This window comes from Myodes glareolus, chromosome 20 (assembly GCF_982192425.1).
Source record: "Myodes glareolus chromosome 20, mMyoGla1.1, whole genome shotgun sequence".
In the NCBI taxonomy this organism is placed as follows: domain Eukaryota; kingdom Metazoa; phylum Chordata; class Mammalia; order Rodentia; family Cricetidae; genus Myodes; species Myodes glareolus.
The window spans coordinates 53,475,064-53,493,167 of NC_142045.1; the positions used below are offsets into that span (position 1 = coordinate 53,475,064).

Here is an 18,104-nt window from a genome sequence, read left to right on the forward strand (position 1 = left end):
CATAGAGATCTGAGCAGACACCTCAAACCCAATCTCTACATGGAAGGAAGCAGCACCTTCGTTATAACAGGAATACAAACAATATATCAAAAATGCAATCTATCAGTTGTGTCTCTGTGATAAAATGCCATGCCTAAACGAAAGCTGGGGAGGAAAGGGTTTGCCTCCCTTACAATTGCAGTCCATCATGAAGGGAGTCAGGCTAAGAATTCAAGGCAGGAACCTGGTGGCAGGAACTGAAGCAAGACCATGGAAGAATTCCGATTACTGACTTTCTCAGTTTGCTTTCTTATACACCCAGGGATATATACCTTCCCAGGGATGGCATTGCCCACAGTGTGTTAGGCTCTTCCATATCAGTCATTAAGAAAATGCCCCAAACAGGCTTGCCAACATGCTGATCTGAAGGAAGCGTTTCCTCAATTGAGATTCCCTCTTCTCAGATGACTCTAGCTTGTGCCAAATTGACAAAAAAAAAAAAACTAACAAAAGAATAGCCAAAATAAAACTATTACAAATGCTGAAAAGAATGTAGAACCAACCAGTGCTCGTTCATGGCTGACATTTGAGACTGCACAGCCACTTTGAAAAACATCTGGACAGTTCCTTCTGAATACAGGGCCCAGCAATCCCAATCCCAGTTATATTTCTGAGAGAAATGAAAACGAGAACTCATAAACCAAGTTCCATACACAAATACTTGTAGCTTTATGAATAGTCTCTAAAAACTGAACCGCATTCTTCAGCCAATGACTAAACACAACACATTCAGAACACAAAATACTACTCAATAGAAAGGAACAGAACTGATGTGTATGTCTCGATGAATTAATCTTAAATGCATTTTGATAGACAAAAGAGCCAGACAGGCTGAGAAAACTAGTATGGTTTCTGACTCCATTCATATGATATCCTGGAAAATATGAGACTACAAAGATGGAAAACAAGTCAGAAGCTGCAAGAGGATTGAGGATAGGAAAGCATCTGATTACTAAGTGACAAGAAAGGGAGGTTTAGGGTGATATAGTTGAACTGTGTGGCTTATGCATTTGCAAAAGCCACCAAACTGTGTGACATGGAGGAAAACTTATTATGGGCCAGTATTTAGAATTCAATCAGGATTTTGGAGAATTTGAAGACACAACACAGACTATAATGAAAAACTCCAACTGGATTATAGATATATGACGTCACTATAGCAGCCTCAGGAGAAATAGGCTGAACTAAGCAACTGCAGAAAACAGTGTTTTAATGGGAGTCTAGAAGGCCAAGACGACAAAAGCAATGACAAAAAAAAAAATGTACCCTACTTGGTGTTTCTCGGAGGAGTGCATGCTGGCAATTTCAAAACTTAGAGTTAAACAAGTGAATACATTGTAGGTGGCAGGAACACTGTATCTCACTATCAGAGAAGAAAGCAATGAGAGTGCAGAATAAATCTTGTATTAGCCAGAAATATGAGTATGAACTCTTGTTTAATATGTTGATGATCAAATGAAATAAATATGTCTAGATGCATGTGCAATGAAGAATTAGTTTAGGAGGACTATTACTCAAACCTTTCCTATTCCTAAAGACTCATTCCTGGCTGGCCCTTGGTTGGTTCCTTAAGTTTGAGTCTCTGAAATGTTCTGATGAGCATTTTGCATACTGGGAGATTTGAAGTCCTGCAGTATTTTGTTGAGACGATGTGTGCAATCAAGATAATCTGTGCAATCAGTGTGATTTGTGCAAAAATCCTTTCATAGATGTGGAACTTTGGAAACCACTTTCTCTGGGAGTGTACAAGACTGACTCCCAATCAGAACTCTGGATTTCTAGACTAAGGCAAACTTAAGCGGTAGACAACACCGTGAATAGTACTGGGTAGTCATGGTACATTGCTGGAGCAATCAACTCTGCATTCTGTGGCCAACTACGGGCCAAGTTTCCCACTAAACTCCTTCAGTTTGCATTTCAAGATGATTTTTCTCTTTGTTTATTTTGCTTTCTATTCATGAGAATGGTGATTTTGAATCTAGGTACTCTTGGGAATGCCCAACACACATGAAGTACACATTGTATAATACATCTACCTTTAGCTCTTTTGCACTGCCCACTGAAAGGATCTAGAAGCATGCCTGGTAGCACCAGATCTTTGTTAAGATTATATCATTGTATTTGCAAGTGCAAACTATTTGACCATGGGGATGGGAAGGAAAAATACTAGACAAGTTGGGTGAGTGTATGAACTCAGAAATGAAGGGAGGAAGAGACAAAGGGAGAGATACAAAGGAAGGAAGAGAGGGAAGAGGGAGGAAAGGGAAACAGAGAGACCATGAGCTTATCCTGTGGCCAAAGTGAACAAGATAAAGTATCATGTTGTTGGCATGCACACCAAAGGATAAAATAAATACCCTGGAGACATACTGCTCCAAATAAATAAAGGTAATTTGGTAGCAAATCTTTAAGAAGAATTTCAAAGGTCAGCAAGATATCTCAGTAGGTAAAGGCACTTGCCAGCAGAACTGAGGCATGAGTTGGATCCTAAGGACCCACATAGCAGAAGGGGAGAGAGGACTCCTTCAAGTTCTCCTCTGACCTCCACATGTGTACCTGTGATACACTCCTTACACACCAAACTAAATAAATATAACAATTTTAAAGACTTTCAAGTAAAAAATGAAGAAAGGACAATTAGGAATGGAATACCACTCCTCAAAAACCACAGTAACAATTCAACAGGTGAACAGTTACTAAGAAACAAGATGGGATATATACCTCAACATATTTATTACTAATCTAGGTGTTTCTTCAATATATCCACAAATTATTTGATGCTCATTCCAGTAAGAGGTGGATTTTAATTTCTCCTCTTCAATACATATTAGAGTTTGGGGGAGGGATTTAGATTTATTTATTTATTATGTATACAGTATTTTCAGTATTCTGTCTGCATATGTGCCTGCAAGCCAGAAGAGGGCACCAGATCTCTTTACAGATGGTTGTGAGCCACTATGTGGTTGCTGGGAATTGAACTCAGGACCTTTGGAAGAGCAGGCAGAGCCACCTCTCCAGCCTGAGTTTGTGGTTTTGTTTCTAATAAACAAACCATGGAAAGGGAAAATGCCAGAGAATCATGAACGGTATTACATTAACCAAGGCTTCAAGGTTAATATCCCAAACAAATGCCACACTGATGCCATGGATCCCTGAAATTACAAGAACACATCACCGCTGTGGTGCTCTGGCCTCCTGACTGGAAACGGCAGTCTTCGGTGCTGATTCTCAGGCATCATACACCTGGATTTGTTTTACTTTCCTTTTATTTTGTTTTTGTTTGGTTAGTTTTGTTTTTTAACTTTCTCTTTATTTATTCTTTGTGTCTTTCACATCATGCATCTTGATCCCTTTCATTTCCGCATCCCTTCATATCCACTTTCTGTCCTTGCAACCTCTGTCCCCAAATAAAATATAATTTAAAAGAAAAAAAGGAAAAATTTCGTCATGGAAGCCGTAGTGTGACACAGTGAGTCACACAGAAAACCCTTTAATCCATATTACGTGCAAGTGTTCATTGCAAAGAGCCGTTGGTCTGGTTCATGGCCTCTGGTTTCTGCTACACCATCGATGCTGGGCCCTCACTGGGGCTCCTCTTGGTTACCCTGCTGTTGCCCTGTGCTGTGGAGATCCTGCAGTTTTAGGTCTGCAGGACTGGTTTCTGTAGATCACAGATGGGGTGGATATTGGGGTGAGCCAGCACATAACCCTGGTTCTGGGTCTGGGAAGCTGCAGAGTTGGTCAGTCCCCTAGTTCTCCCTTGTCCGCACCACTGAGGTGAGCTCTCCTGCATTACCCTGGCGAGTTCACCCCTTGCAGTAATGACCAAGGGGCATGGCCAGTTCTCCTGTTTTCATGTCCTAAGGGTCAACTTTCCCTCACCTGTTGCTCTGGTGAGGTACAGGGGTCATTCTTCTCGAGTGCTGCAGCTGGCAAGAGGCAGGGATAGCTTTCCCATTCTTACGACCTCACGGCCAGCTCTCCCACCAACCTCAGGCATGCCCATGCTGCCATATGGCAGATGAGGGACAGAGCCAGATCTCTCATGCCCATGTTCTTGGGGCCCGGTTCACTTGCACCCCCTGTAAATAGGGTCTGTTGTGCTTTGCTGTGCTACCCGGATGAGGTGCAGGGACCACTTTATCCAGAGTTGCAATTGTAGGGGAGAGAGGGTAGGGCAGCCTTCTCTCCATCCCATCACCACACTGGAGACAAGTCATGGTGTTGGGCAGGACCATGCTTCTTCGTCACAAAGGGATCATAGTAGTGCTGGGAGAGCTCCTTGTTGGTGGGAGGTGTGGTTGGAGGGGAGGTGTTGTTGGAGTCCTCTCGTGGGCCAGGGCAAGAAAGCCTGGGCTGCATTAGGTTGAGTTCATCCAGCCTCAGCCGTGTGGCATGGGGTGGACATGTTGCTGTTTTGTTATTGTTGTTTGTAAGATAGGGTCTCTCGTAGGTCTGGATGTCTCTGCAAGCAGGCTAGGGCTGGCTAATGAGCAAGCCCCTGCTTGTTTGTCTTCCCACTACTTGATTACAGGTGTCTATCACATACGGATTTATTTATGTGAATTCTGGAACTCAAACTGAATCATCTCTCCAGCAAAATTTTTTAAAGCTTTTTTATTAAAAATAATTTTTTTTTTCATAGAGCATACTCTGGTCACAGTTTCCCTCCCTGGTTTCTTCTTAGATCCTCTTCACCTCCCCACCCATCCAACTCCACACTTTCTCTTTCTCCCTAGAAAACTAACAGGCCAATAAAAACAAACAAGTCATAAGAAAACAGAGCAAACAAACATAAGATTAAAAAAGGGAAACACGTACACACATGTACAAACACAAAGCCCTTAAAAACAAGATCAGAAACGACAAGTAAAAAAAATTAAAGTCAAAAAAAGCCATATGAGACAAAACATCTCCAAAAATATCATGGAGTTTGTTTTGTGCTGACCATCTACTGCTGGGCCAGGGGCCTCCCTAAGGATGGTTTGTACACTCAGCCAGGCTCCCTGCAGAAAACAAAGCTGATTTGGGAGTGCTTGACAGAAATAGCTTTGGGGTTGGAGATGGGCGCTTGTGTCCACTGCCTCTCCCAGCACTGGGACCTTATCTGTTAGCCCCATGCATGCTACTCTGCACACTCCGAGTTCATATGTGCGTCAGCCTTCCTGTGTCTGGAAGGCACTACTTCCGCACTACCAAGTGCAAAATGTCACACTTTTCAACAGCACACTTCTCTTCCTTCCTACCTTTGGTTTATTATACATACCTCATTTGCACACACAACACTACTCTAGAGCAATGCTTCTCAGCCTTCCAGATGCTGTGATCCTTTAACGCAGGTTTTCTGGTTGTGATGACCCCAACCACAGAACTATTTTCTTGCTACTTCACAGATGCAGTTTTGCTACTGTTATGAGTCATACCATAAATGTTTAATATGCAGGATATCGGATACACAGGCTGAGAACCTCTGTTCTAAAATATGGTGCAATGTGTTACAATTTTAGCTTTAATCAATCATCTCTTTAAAGAAATCACGAAAAAATAAAATCTTTGCTCTTTGCCTTTTACTTGTTCTTTCAGAAGTTTCCCATCCTCCCAGGACATTTCTATTTCCATCTGGTTCTGGCATTAGCAATTTATAACTTTTATGATTGTACTCACAAAAATAGCAACTAAAACTGATTTTATGTATAGTTCTAATTGGTTCTTGTTTCTGGTTACAAATTCAATTAAATATGCTAAAAATTATAGATTGTACTGAAAAGTACAATACACTCAGCCAGACCTGGTGGCACATGCCTTTAATCCCAGCACTCCGGAGGCAGAGGCAGGTGGATCTCTGTAAGTTTGAAGCCAGCCTGGTCTACATTCTAAGTGCCCCAGGATAGCTAGAGCCACCTAGTGAGACCCTGTCTCAAACCAAACAAACAAAAACATTTGTTTGAGCGAGTGTGGTAGTGTACACCTTTAATCCCAGCACTAGGGAAGCAGAGGCAGGTGGATCTCTATGAGTTCAAGGTCAGCCTGGTGTACAGAGTGAGTTCTAGGACAGTCAGGGCCACACTGAGAAATCCTGTCTCAAAAAATCAAAACCAAAGCAAACAAAAAATAAAAGTTCAATACACTCAGTTTTGGGGAGAATGCATCTGTATGTGTATGGGGGGGGGGCTGGGGAAGAAATACAGTGCAGGTGTGTGCGGGTGTGGGGGGGGGACTACAGGACAATTTTGAGTGTCATTCCTTATCAACCACCTTGTCCTGAAGCAGTCTCTCACTCTCCTCATACTCACCAGGTCCCCTGCACTGGTTACATGACCTCACACGGTTTCCCATGTGTGCATGTGAGTGCCATAAAGTGATGTGGCCATGAAGGGGCACTCACCAGAGCTGCTGCTTGGAATTTCAGCCTCCAGAACTGCTGAAATCTCTTCCCATTCAAACTTACCACTGTAATAATGAAAAGCTGATTACAGCCCTGATAAAGAACTAATCAGACCACCTGAAATTGAACCTGCTGTGATGAGGACCATGTCTGTTGTTCAGATGTCCGAGTCTGCTCGGCTCCTTTCTGCACGGTCTTCTCCTTTCCCTCAGCTGCTGCATGCATTTCATACTCCTCCGTTAAACTCCATTTTTTAACTTTAGAGAAAACCAGTTTTTGCTTGCAATCAAAGAGTCCCAAAGATAATCAAAGAGTATCTACCCGAGTTGAAGTCATATATCTTACAAATGTAATTATTAAGAATTAAACATGCCCATCAAAATCCCAGCAAAATTCTTCAAAGACCTTGAAAGAATGGTACTCAACTTCATTTGGAAAAGCAAAAATCCCAGGATAGCCAAAACAATCCTGCACAATAAAAGAACTTCTGGAGGCATCACAATCCCTGACTTCAAGCTCTGCTACAGAGCTACAGTACTGAACACAGTCTGGTATTGGCATAAGAACAGACAGGAGGACCAATGGAACCGAATAGAGGACCCGGATATCAATCCACACATCTTCAAACACCTGATCTTTGATAAAGAAGCAAAGAAAAAAATCAAATGAAAAAAAGAAAGCATATTTAACAAATGGTGCTGGCGTAACTGGATATCAACATGTAGAAAAATGAAAAGATATCTATAGATATCTTTTATATCTATAGATAGATAGATAGATAGATAGATAGATAGACAGATAGATAGATAGACCTATATCTATCACCATGCACAAAACTCAAGTCCAAATGGATTAAAAACCTCAACATAAAGCCAGCCACAAGGAACCTTATAGAAGAGAAAGTGGGAAGTACACCTGAACGCATTGGCACAGGGAACCACTTCCTAAACATAACACCAGTAGCACAGACACTGAGAGAAACAATTAATAAATGAGACCTCCTGAAACTGAAAAGCTTCTGTAAAGCAAAGGACACAGGCAATAAGACAAAACAACAGCCTACAGAATGGGAAAAGATCTTCACTAACACCACATCAGATCAAGGTCTGATCTCCAAAATATACAAAGAACTCAAGAAATTGGACACCAAAAGATCACATAATCCAATAAAAGATGGAGTACAGACCTAAACAGAGAACTCTCAACAGAGGAATCTAAAATGGCTGAAAGACACTTAAGGAAATGTTCAAGATCCTTAGTCATCAGAGAAATGCAAATCAAAACAACTCTGAGATTCCATCTTACACCTGTAAGAATGGCCAAGATCAAAAACAGTGAAGACAACTTAAGCTGGAGAGGTTGTGGGGAAAGGAAACACTTCTGCATTGCTGGTGGGAATGCAAGCTGGTACAACCCCTTTGGATGTCAGTGTGGTGATTTCTCAGAAAATTAGAAAACAACCTTCCTCAAGACCCAATAATAACTTTGGGGTATATATTCAAAGGATACTCAGTTGTGCCACAAGGACATGTGCTCAACTATGTTCATAGCAGCTTTGTTTGTCATAGTCAGAACCTGGAAACAGTCTAAATGCTCCTCGACTGATGAATGGATAAGGAAAATGTGGTACATTCACACAATGGAGTACTACACAGCAGAAAAAAATAACAACAGCTTAAATTTTGCAGGAAAATCGATGGAGCTAGAAAACATTATTTTGAGTGAGGTAACCCAGACACAGAAAGACAATTACCACATGTACTCACTCATAGGTGGTTTTTAAACATAAAGCAAAGAAAGCCAGCCTACAAACCACAATCCCAGAAAACTTAGACAAAAATTAGGACACTGAGAGAGACTTACATATATCTAATCTACATGGGAAGTAGAAAGTATAAAAAGACAAGATCTCCTAAGTAAATTGGGAGCATGGGGAACTTGGGGGAGGGTTGAAGGGGGAATAGGAGAGGCAGGGAGGGGAGCAGAGAAAAATGTTCTGGGGATTAGTTCATTCTAAAAGGACATTTCCCACCCTACCGTCTAGTCTCACTGGCTGGCTGGCTCCCTCTCCCACCCTCAGTCTCTCTCTTGAGGAAGCTCCTCTCCACACTTAAAAAGATTCCTTCTAGAGCCCCATCATGTTTAGACTGTTTCCACGTAATGCTCTCCTTCCTAACTGATCATGGTCTCCAGGCCCCTTCTCCTAATACACTGCATCTGAAGGGACTTGTGTGCCGCCTCCTTTCCAAGCACACAGCTGCTGATTTATTATTGCTTTGGTATTGTATCTAATAGGGAGGTGATGGAGGAGAGAGTAAAGGGATACATATGACATGAAAGCACGAGAGGACTACCTAAGGGGAACAGTGTCGGAGAGCAGTTTTGACAAAAATACCACTGACCAAGGTAGGGGCTTTGAGCCATTAAACCACTGATCCATTCATTAGCATTCTGTTTAGGCAGTGAACTCAGCTAAACCAAGAATCCTGAAGGCAGTCACTCCTAAGGAAGGAACAGAAGTACGCTTGCATATCTTGTCCATCTGTCAGGGTGGAATAGATAATATGCCCTACAAAGTATGGCAACTTTCTTTATTGCTTGGCATTTTGAATTTGCTGGAATAGCACTTTAACTTGCTTATTGCTTGTCCCAATACATGGGACGGTTTCTAGGACTTGAAGAGCATTAAAAAAATATATTGGCTGTGGGTATATAGATTAAATGCCTTATTGCAAAAATTTGAAACACTATAGCAACAGCATGGCAGGCCGTGAAGGCAGCAGGGTCCCAGACAGGAAGCTGTGTGGCAGGTGAGAGACTGAGAGGGATAGGCATACATGCAGAATGAAGTTGGATATTTATTTAGTGGGTTACAGAAGGGAAAGCAAGAAGGGAGAAGAGGAGAGAGAGAGAGAGAGAGAGAGAGAGAGAGAGAGAGAGAGAGAAACAATGGGGAAGAGAAGAGAAGTGGGGGAGAAGGGAGAAACAGAAAGGGAAAGAAGATCAGGGAGAGAGTGGGCATAGCTTGTCTCTTAAAGGGACAGTACAGACCATTACAGATACCTCAACAGTTGGTCTGAAAATGAAAATGGCTCCTGATTGGATATACCAGACAAAGGATTGGTTCATGTTCTGGCAGGAGGAAGTAGGACAGCATGAGATTTCATCATTCCACTCAAAACATCCTATGATTTAAAACATCAATTACTAATTTCTGAAATTTTTAATTTAATATTTTAAGCATGGTTGGTTGTAATTAATAACTAAAATGCAGAAAATCATTGACATATCACCATATTTAAAATGGAAATTACTTGTGGAAACAGAGGGTAGGCAACCATAGAAAAATCATAGAACTCAATTAACTTAATTGTCTGGTGTGGAGGTATCTGTTGATAGCTGTGCACTGGTTTTTGACTATCCCCCAAAGGCCTGCTTGTTAAAGCCTATAATACCAGGTTGCAATAGTAGGTGAAAGGAGACACTTTCATAGTGGGGCTAACAGGGAGGTCTTTAAGTCACTGAGAATGTCCACTTGAAGGAGTTCATTCTTTTGTTTCTAGGCCATGACATAAGTGGTTTTGTTATATCACACAGTCCTCCTAATGCATAGCCTCCTAACAGACCTAAAAGCAATGAGGTCAATTCATTAACTGAAACCTCCAAAACTGTGGGCCAAAATAAACTATTTCTCCTTATGAATTGAGTGTATATATTATTTGTTATAGTGACAGAAAGATAATATACTGATTTAGTTAAGGCTATTTAGAAACCCGTACCATTTCGTTTTTTAAAAACATCAATTAAGACGGAAACTGGATAAAGCACAGAATTAGAAAGATGACCTTTGGGCAAAGTGCCTTGTCAAGGGATGGCTAGGAAATCAAAGCTAAACTCCATCTTCTAAAATATTAGTTCTCAACCTATGGGTAATGACCCCTTTGGCCCTTTCACAGGGGTCACCTAAGACGATCGAAAAACACAGATATCTATATTATGATTCATAACAGTAGCAAAATTACAGTTATGAGTAGCAATGAAATTATGAAATTATTTTATGGCTGGGGGTCACCACCACATGGAGAACTATATTAAAGGCTGGCAGTGTTAGAAAGGTTGAGAACCACTGCTCTTGAGCATTATCTCTTGGGATCTCTCTACTGATACATAGGCTGCTTTTATAATGACATCAGATAAGATGGTTCTTTTATAGAAATGAAAAGGTTGCATGGTTTCTGCTCCTGCAGGTTTCCCTTCAAACCTGGAGTCCTTTGGTAACATTCTTTTATACCCACGTTCTATTTAAATTTGTTGTGGTGTACCACCTAAGAAATTCAATATAGTTTCTTATTCTCTTAATGTGATGATTTGAGTAAGGATGATCCCCAGAGGCTCATATATTTGGAAACTTGGTCCCTAGCTGATGGAATTGTTTGTGGCATATTAGGAAGTGTGTTGGATGTATTGTGTTACTGGGACAGTCCTTGCAGTTTCAAAAGACTCATGTCAATGTGCTCTCTGCCATTTGAAACATGAGCTCTCAGCTGTTCCTGCCACGATGCCTTCACTCTGTCATCATGAACTCTAACCCTCTGGAAGCAGAAGCCCAAATAAATGCTTTCTCTTACAAGTTGTCTTGGCCATGGTGTTTTATCACAGGAATAGAAAAGTAACTAATAAATTTTCCTCCGGATATTCCTTAAACATGTCGTGTCAGGGCACTGTTTTAGGTTCTTGTATTCACTGTTAGACTGGTTGGTTTCACGACAACTTGGCATAAACTAAAGTCATTTGGTAAAAGGGAACCTCAAATGCAATGCCTCCACCAGATTAGCCTGTGGGCAAGCCAGTGGTCTATTTTCTTGATTGATGATTAATATGAGAGGGACCAGCCCACTGTGGAAAGTGCCACTCCTGGGCTGGTGGTCCTGGGTACCATAAGAGATCAGGCTGAACACACCATGAAAATCAGGCCAGTAAACAAATCAGGTCACTCCTCCATGGCCTCTGTTTCAGTTCCTACCTCCTCCAGGTTATGTCTTGAGTTCCTGCCTTGATTTCCTGGTGTAGGAGAATTGTCTGTATTCTGTCAATCATATTTTAATAAAACGCTGATTGGCCAGGCAGGAAGTATAGGCGGGAAAACCAGACAGGAAGTAGAGGTGATGCAATGAGAACAGGAGAATTCTGGGAAGCAGGAACCTCCCTTCCATTCCTGCCCAGACCACCAAAGAGGCAACATGTGAGCTGTCACACTGAGAAAGGTGGCTAACATAGATAATGATAATGGATTAATATAAGTTAAAGGACTAATAAGAAGCCTGACCTAATGGGCCAATCAGTTTATAACCTAATGTAGACTTTGTGTGATTTTCCTTGGGGCTTGCTGGCTTGTTGGGGTACCGGGTAGGACAGAAACCCCAACAAGCTGGACCCTCATGTTACAATTTCCCTCTATGGTGATATGTGACTGGGAAATGTAAACAGATTAAGCTCCTGCCTTGACTTCCCTTTATGATGAGACGTGAAGAAACAAACACTTGTTTCTCGAATTTGCCTTTGGTTATGAAGTTTTATCAAAACAATAGAAAGTGGCACCAGGTCATGGGATATTGCTGTGGCAGAGCTGATCATGTGATTTGGGCAGGACAGTGGTAGCATTGGAACTTTGCAATACAAAAGTCATCAAATGCTCAGAGCTCACTGGGCTGTTCTATAGAAACCTGGGAGATAAAAAGGTTGAATGCAGTGGAAACAATGGAGGCCTGGCTTATAAAGTTTCAGGGGGAAGTAAGACTCTATCAGCACTATCTATATGATATCTTGAATTAATAATCTGGCTCTAGTCAGCTAGAGTTGAAGAATCTGACAAGACCAGAACTACTATGGTAGTTTGTGGAGGGCCGGACCACATTCTCCATTGCTTCTAGGAACAAAGGTAGAGATTGACCTCTGTGACCTCAAGGTGTGGCGGTACACGCCTTTAGTCCTGATGCCTGGGCGGCAGAGGCAGATTGACCTCTGCAACCTCAAGGCGTGGTAGTACACGCCTTTGGTCCCAATGCCTGGGAAGCAGAGACAGGCAGATCTCTGTGAGTTCAAGGTGATGTAGCACACGCCTTTAATCCCAGCACATGTGCTTGGTAACTCTCTACCGCTGCGTCCCTGCCTACTCCCGAGGCATCATCTGGGATAATGGGCAGTGGACCAATCCAAGAGTGACACGTCAGAAGCGAGGACTGTTTCCTTTATAAGGGCTGGGTTCCCCTCATTCTGGGTCTCCGCCATGTTGGCTGATGCTCACTCTCCCAAGGGGCATTAAAGCTTTTCTGCAGAAGTATCCTAAGTGCCCCGCGTCGTTCTTGCTGGCGAGAAGGTAGCGCGGGACAGTAGTTTAAATGTAATTGGCCCCCATACGCTAATAGGGAGTGGTACTATTAGGAGGGTGGCTTTGTTGGAGTAGGTATAGCCTTGCTGGAGGAAGTGTGTCACTGTGGAGGTAACAAACTTTGAGGTTTCATATATGCTCAAACCATGTCCAGTGCCTCTGTTCACGTCCTGTTACCTTTGGATTAAGATGTAGAATTCTCCCAGCACTGTCTACCTGCGCACCACCAAACTCCTAGCCACCATGCTCCCCATCATGATAATGAACTTAAGCCTCTATAAGTCATTACCTCAATTAAATGTTTTCTTTTGTAAGAGTTGCCATAGTCATGATGTCTCTTCACAGCAATAGAAACCCGAAGACAAACACTAACATGAAACCTTCGTTTCGTTGCTACAATTGAAATATTCCAGGAAATATTTGCTCAGGGTCAGCCCACAGAAGCTGTGGTTCAGCAGCAGCCAAAATTGCATCTCATTTTGGTAGCCAAATTCATTAATGTAAACGTCTCCCAGGTGGTTCTGATTTTGAAGTCATGAAGGGAGAGCAGCTGAGGCTTGACACCATAGAAAACCAGGAATGGCCATTGGTGAAGATGCAGACTCAATAGCAGTAAAAATCCCAGTACTGAAGTCATGGACAGAAGTTGAGGCTTGGCACCATGTGGCTTTGTCTGAATCCCTGAAAAGAGCCCATGAGAGCGCAGTGGAAGTTCCAATATTTTAAAGATGTCAAGTACCATGGTACCAATGACAGCAGCACTGCTGGCGTAATGCCAGGCTGAACCGAAATGCAGTTCTGCAGAAGGCAGAGCTGGAGAAGTGACCCAGGCCCTTTGAAGTCCAGGGGTCATGCATGGCTCCCAGATTAAGCACTGAACTTTTTATAATGCTGATTTTGATTTTGTTTTGATTCTGTCTATATCCGGGGTCTTTCCTCTTGGTGTAAGAACATAATTATTTTGATTTTACGGGAGCCCACAGATGAGAAACTTTGAACTTCTAAAGAGACTTAAAGAGCTTTTAGAGAAACAGCAGACATTTTAGAGAAATTTGGAACTTGAAAGGGACTTTGGATAAAAAGATTGAATTTTTAAAGCATTTGAAATTTTCAAGACTGTGGACCCTTTAAAATTACTTACCCTTTATATTGTGATATTAGCATGCCATCTTGGGGACAAATGAAAGGAAATGATCTAGTAGAATAGTAATGCATCTATGTGTCATGTTGACAAGGGGTTAACTATGCTTGCTAATTTTATGTCAACTTGACAAAGGCTAAAATTTTTAAACTTTTAAAAAGTTCCTTTTTAAAAAGGAAACTCTCAACTGAGATTGGCCCGTAGGCAAGCCAGTGGTACATATTCTTGATTAATGATTAATGTATGAGGGCCCAGATGAGTGTATATGGTGCCCACTCACTGGGCTGGTGGTACTGAGTACCATAAGAAAATAGGTTGATCAAGCCATGACAAGGAAGACAGTAAACAGCACTCCTTCACAACCTCCACATCAGTCTCTGCGTCCAGGCTCCTGCCCTGACTTCCCAGGATGCTGGTCTATAAGCTGTAAGCTGAAATAAACCCTGTCCTCTCTAAGTTGCTTTGGATCATAGTGTTTCACCAAGCAAGAGAAGTACTACAACAACTGAGACTACTTATTCAAAGATAATGCATCCACTATCAGAGAAATAACCATACGCCCTCACATGCATGCTAATGATTCACCAATAGAGATCTCTATTTCAGAGATTCTATCATCCACAGAATTTTCAACCCTCTTGCCCCCAAAGTGAACTCAAATCTCCCTGAAACTTGCTTCTTCTGAATTTTCCATCTCTGTGGATGGTATACTAATGCCATAAAACAATGTGTCTTCATTTAATTCTTTATACCCTGTGCCTCTCCATCTTGACCCCCAACATTCAATTATGACATTCGTTCCATTTTTCCCTTATAACTCTCTCGATTCTGTCTCTTCACAGTCACAACTTTGTTCACTAAAATAAACTTTATTTGATTTATAATTAATTTCCTACTTCTAATAGTTTTCTCCCCATAAAGGTATCTTACAAAGTTGTCTTTTTAAATTAAAAAGAAAATTATAATTTTATCATCTGTATTGTTTTATTGTTGACTGCCCTTAGAACAAAGTAAAGATTCACCCATCTCTTCACAATACGTACTAAGCCATTTGCATTACAAGATAAAACCATGATTTCACCCCTTGGGCTCCTGAACTGCATTTGGTTTAATGCATTTTCCAAACCCCTTCTACATTAACTTTTTATTGTTATAGCCAAAATACCTGACAAAGGCAACCTAACGGAAGAAGCATTTATTTTGTCTCACGGTTTGGCCACATATGCTTGATCAGAACATCACGGCCAGGGAGTATGTGTCAAAAGCATCTTCTCTCCATTAAGGTCAGGAAGCAGAGAGAAGACAAAAGATGTCAGGGACAAGATAACACCAAAGTCACACCTTTAGTGACCTCCTTCGTCCAGCCAGGTCCCTTCTTCTAAGTTTCCAGAAATCTCCCAAAATTGTGCTCCCAGCTGGGGAATCGGGTCTTTTGGGAGGAACTGAATATTCAAACTTTAACAGCGTCTTACTACTAGCTCCTACCCAAACTTCAAATCTCAAATTATATCGTCACCTCCACAGAAGCTATGGCTATTCTTTCCAATCTGATGTTCCCAGACAAGCCACCAGTCACACACAACTTCAAGTGCTCCTGAAATGTGGCCACTTGAAATTTAGATATTAAGTGAAAATCACACACCAGATTGTAAAGACACAATAATAATAATAATAATAATAATGAGGAAGAGGAAGAGGAAGAAGAAGAAGAAGAAGAAGAAAGTGGTACAGTCCCTTAATTATAATTTTATATTGGTTACATATGAAAGAATATTTGGACACATTTATTAGGTTAAACTAAACATATTAATGCGATGTTAATTCCAGCTTTTTAAAAACCTTTCAACCTATCTGTAGGAAACTCAAAATTACTGCAGACTGCCTTATATTCCACCTGGTCAACACCTAGACTGAACGAGGAGCTCCTTTTGTCATGTCCTACAGTTGCCTGTAGTAGTTATCTCTGAAAATTACTACTGGCAGACTACAAACATCTTATGAACAAGGGGATGCCTCTACCTGGAAATTCCAGAAGGGTGCTAAAATAAATATTAAATAAGTATGTAAATAATAAATTAATTAAATACTCAATCCTCACTATTTTGGGATTCCACAGTTGTGGATTTGCACATACACACAAAAGGAAACTCACTAGTAACCTCCTAAACAACACATGTGCTTTCTAGGCCATCTGTGAACACACAGAGATTTGGCCTGTCCACATTTTCCCAGCCGAGGTCAAATACAGCAGTATTCTCTTTTATGGTTTCAACTATCAAATTGCACATAGGTCTTCTTTTTGCTCAATTTACTACGTATTTTGGAACTTTGTTTCTGTTTTGCATTGTATGACTTCTGCTTAAAATGCCCCCTGAAAGATCATGTTGGAAACTTCTCTAGTGTTCCTACTCTCATGATTGTGTTGTGCCAAACAGAGGCAACAGGAATGTAGATAAAATACCAGGTTTGAATTCTAGTGCTGTTAGCCACACACCCAATATTAACCTTACATATGAAATCAGATGTCTTCAATAGAAATAAATGTGACAGAATCTCTCCTTAACAGTGAAAATGGGACTCCAAGAACCGACAAGGAACCATATGCTCTTAACTCTCCTAGAGACAAGGGCTCAGAATGTGCTACTTCAGCGTTCTAGGCACTGTTTTCGTTAAATTAAATAGTCATTTGATTCTACATACAAATCTTATGTGGATATGTGAATATGGTGGTAGAGGAAAGCGATAAGTTCAGCTTTAATTCTCTGACTGACTTACCAGCTACGTGATTGGGGCAAACTGCATCATTTTCCCTGCCTTTGTCCATTATTCAAAACGCAGATAATAGAGTAACTGCCAATGGCTGCCAAGGTCTGGCTGAGTATGCAGGGGGGGGGGGGGGCGGGACACAGCACTGAAGACAAAAGGCGCAGGAAATTTTGGAATGAGGAAAATACTCTATCTTGATTATGATGGTGATTATATAATTGACTTTTTTTTTCAAAACCCGTGGAATTAAAAGTACACTTTATTTTACAAAAATTCTAACTTTAATGTTAGTTTTAAAAAACATTAGTAGTCACGATTAAGCAACGGAGATGAAACAATACACTCCTATATAACTCTTACTTAAATACTAGCGGCAACAATAATAATACGGAAAGGTTAGGCAGGATAAGAAAACGCAGAGGGAACTCAATAACCTTGGATTCTGATTTGGTTCTTTCACATATTAACAGGAGGCAGAGCTTACTTTATGGAAGTCAAGTGCTTATTGCATCCAGAAACACAAGTGAAATACGTTCTGCACATATGTATACAAAAATATAAGACTGGATTTACTTACAAGACAGCAATGCCAAGTCACTGAACGAATGCACTGGGTTCCGGAGTGAGAAGTGATCTGCCTAGACTCTCTTCAAGGTAAGACGAAACTGAGAGAGAAGCGCCCCTCTGAACAATGTCTTTAATCCTTAATAACAAACAACAGCAAAAAACCAAACTCTGGGGCACACCAGTGCCAGGAATATCGTGGGGCAGAACAGACAAGCTCTGGGCTCATGGTTCGTACACATCCTGAGGAATTTTCCACCCCTGGGAACACTGATGACTCCGGCCAGGAGGCACCAGCACCTCGCCACAGGGTGTCTGCAGTCCTCTGACAGCCTACAATGCAGAGTCATGAAATAACACACCACGGCTGGCATTCTTCTTCGAGCTCCAAGCATGGACTTCAACCCCAAGGAGGGCTGCAAGCTGTACCAGGGGTTTGAATCAAAGTTCCTTTCACCGCCACTTGGGACACTTGGAAAATCCGTAGGACTTGAGAGTTCTGACAACCATTGTGTGACAGCATCCACGCACCTGCGTGCCAGGGCTAATGGCTATCCCCAAGGTCAGCTGGGCCCCTAACCGAAGATGAGGATGCAGCTGCGCCGGGTAGCACAGCGAAGCTTCAAGCAGTCGACTGCAGCCACCGGTGCACGCCGGAAGTGCACTAATCCGCAGCACGTGGGGTTGCCAGGGCGCGCTTCACGTGACTGGGCGGGGACTCGGGAAGCCTCGAGCCAATGGGAGATCCGGGGGCGGAGCCAACTCCGCACCCGGGCCTATCCCGGAAGTATGGATCACGGTGGGCCGGGCCGTGGCGGGGC

At 41.9% G+C, this 18,104-nt stretch overlaps 1 protein-coding gene across 2 annotated transcripts in view; it reads right to left on the reverse strand.

The window, feature by feature from the left end:
- Positions 1–17,932, reverse strand: part of LOC146890036 (annexin A5-like) — a 59,762-nt gene extending 41,830 nt beyond the window's left edge. For both annotated transcript variants that reach the window (XM_087899603.1, XM_087899602.1), the window contains exon 1: positions 17,297–17,932. The gene's annotated coding sequence lies outside the window, so the exon portion shown is untranslated. The remainder of the gene's footprint in view (positions 1–17,296) is intronic.
- Positions 17,933–18,104: the final 172 nt, after the last annotated feature.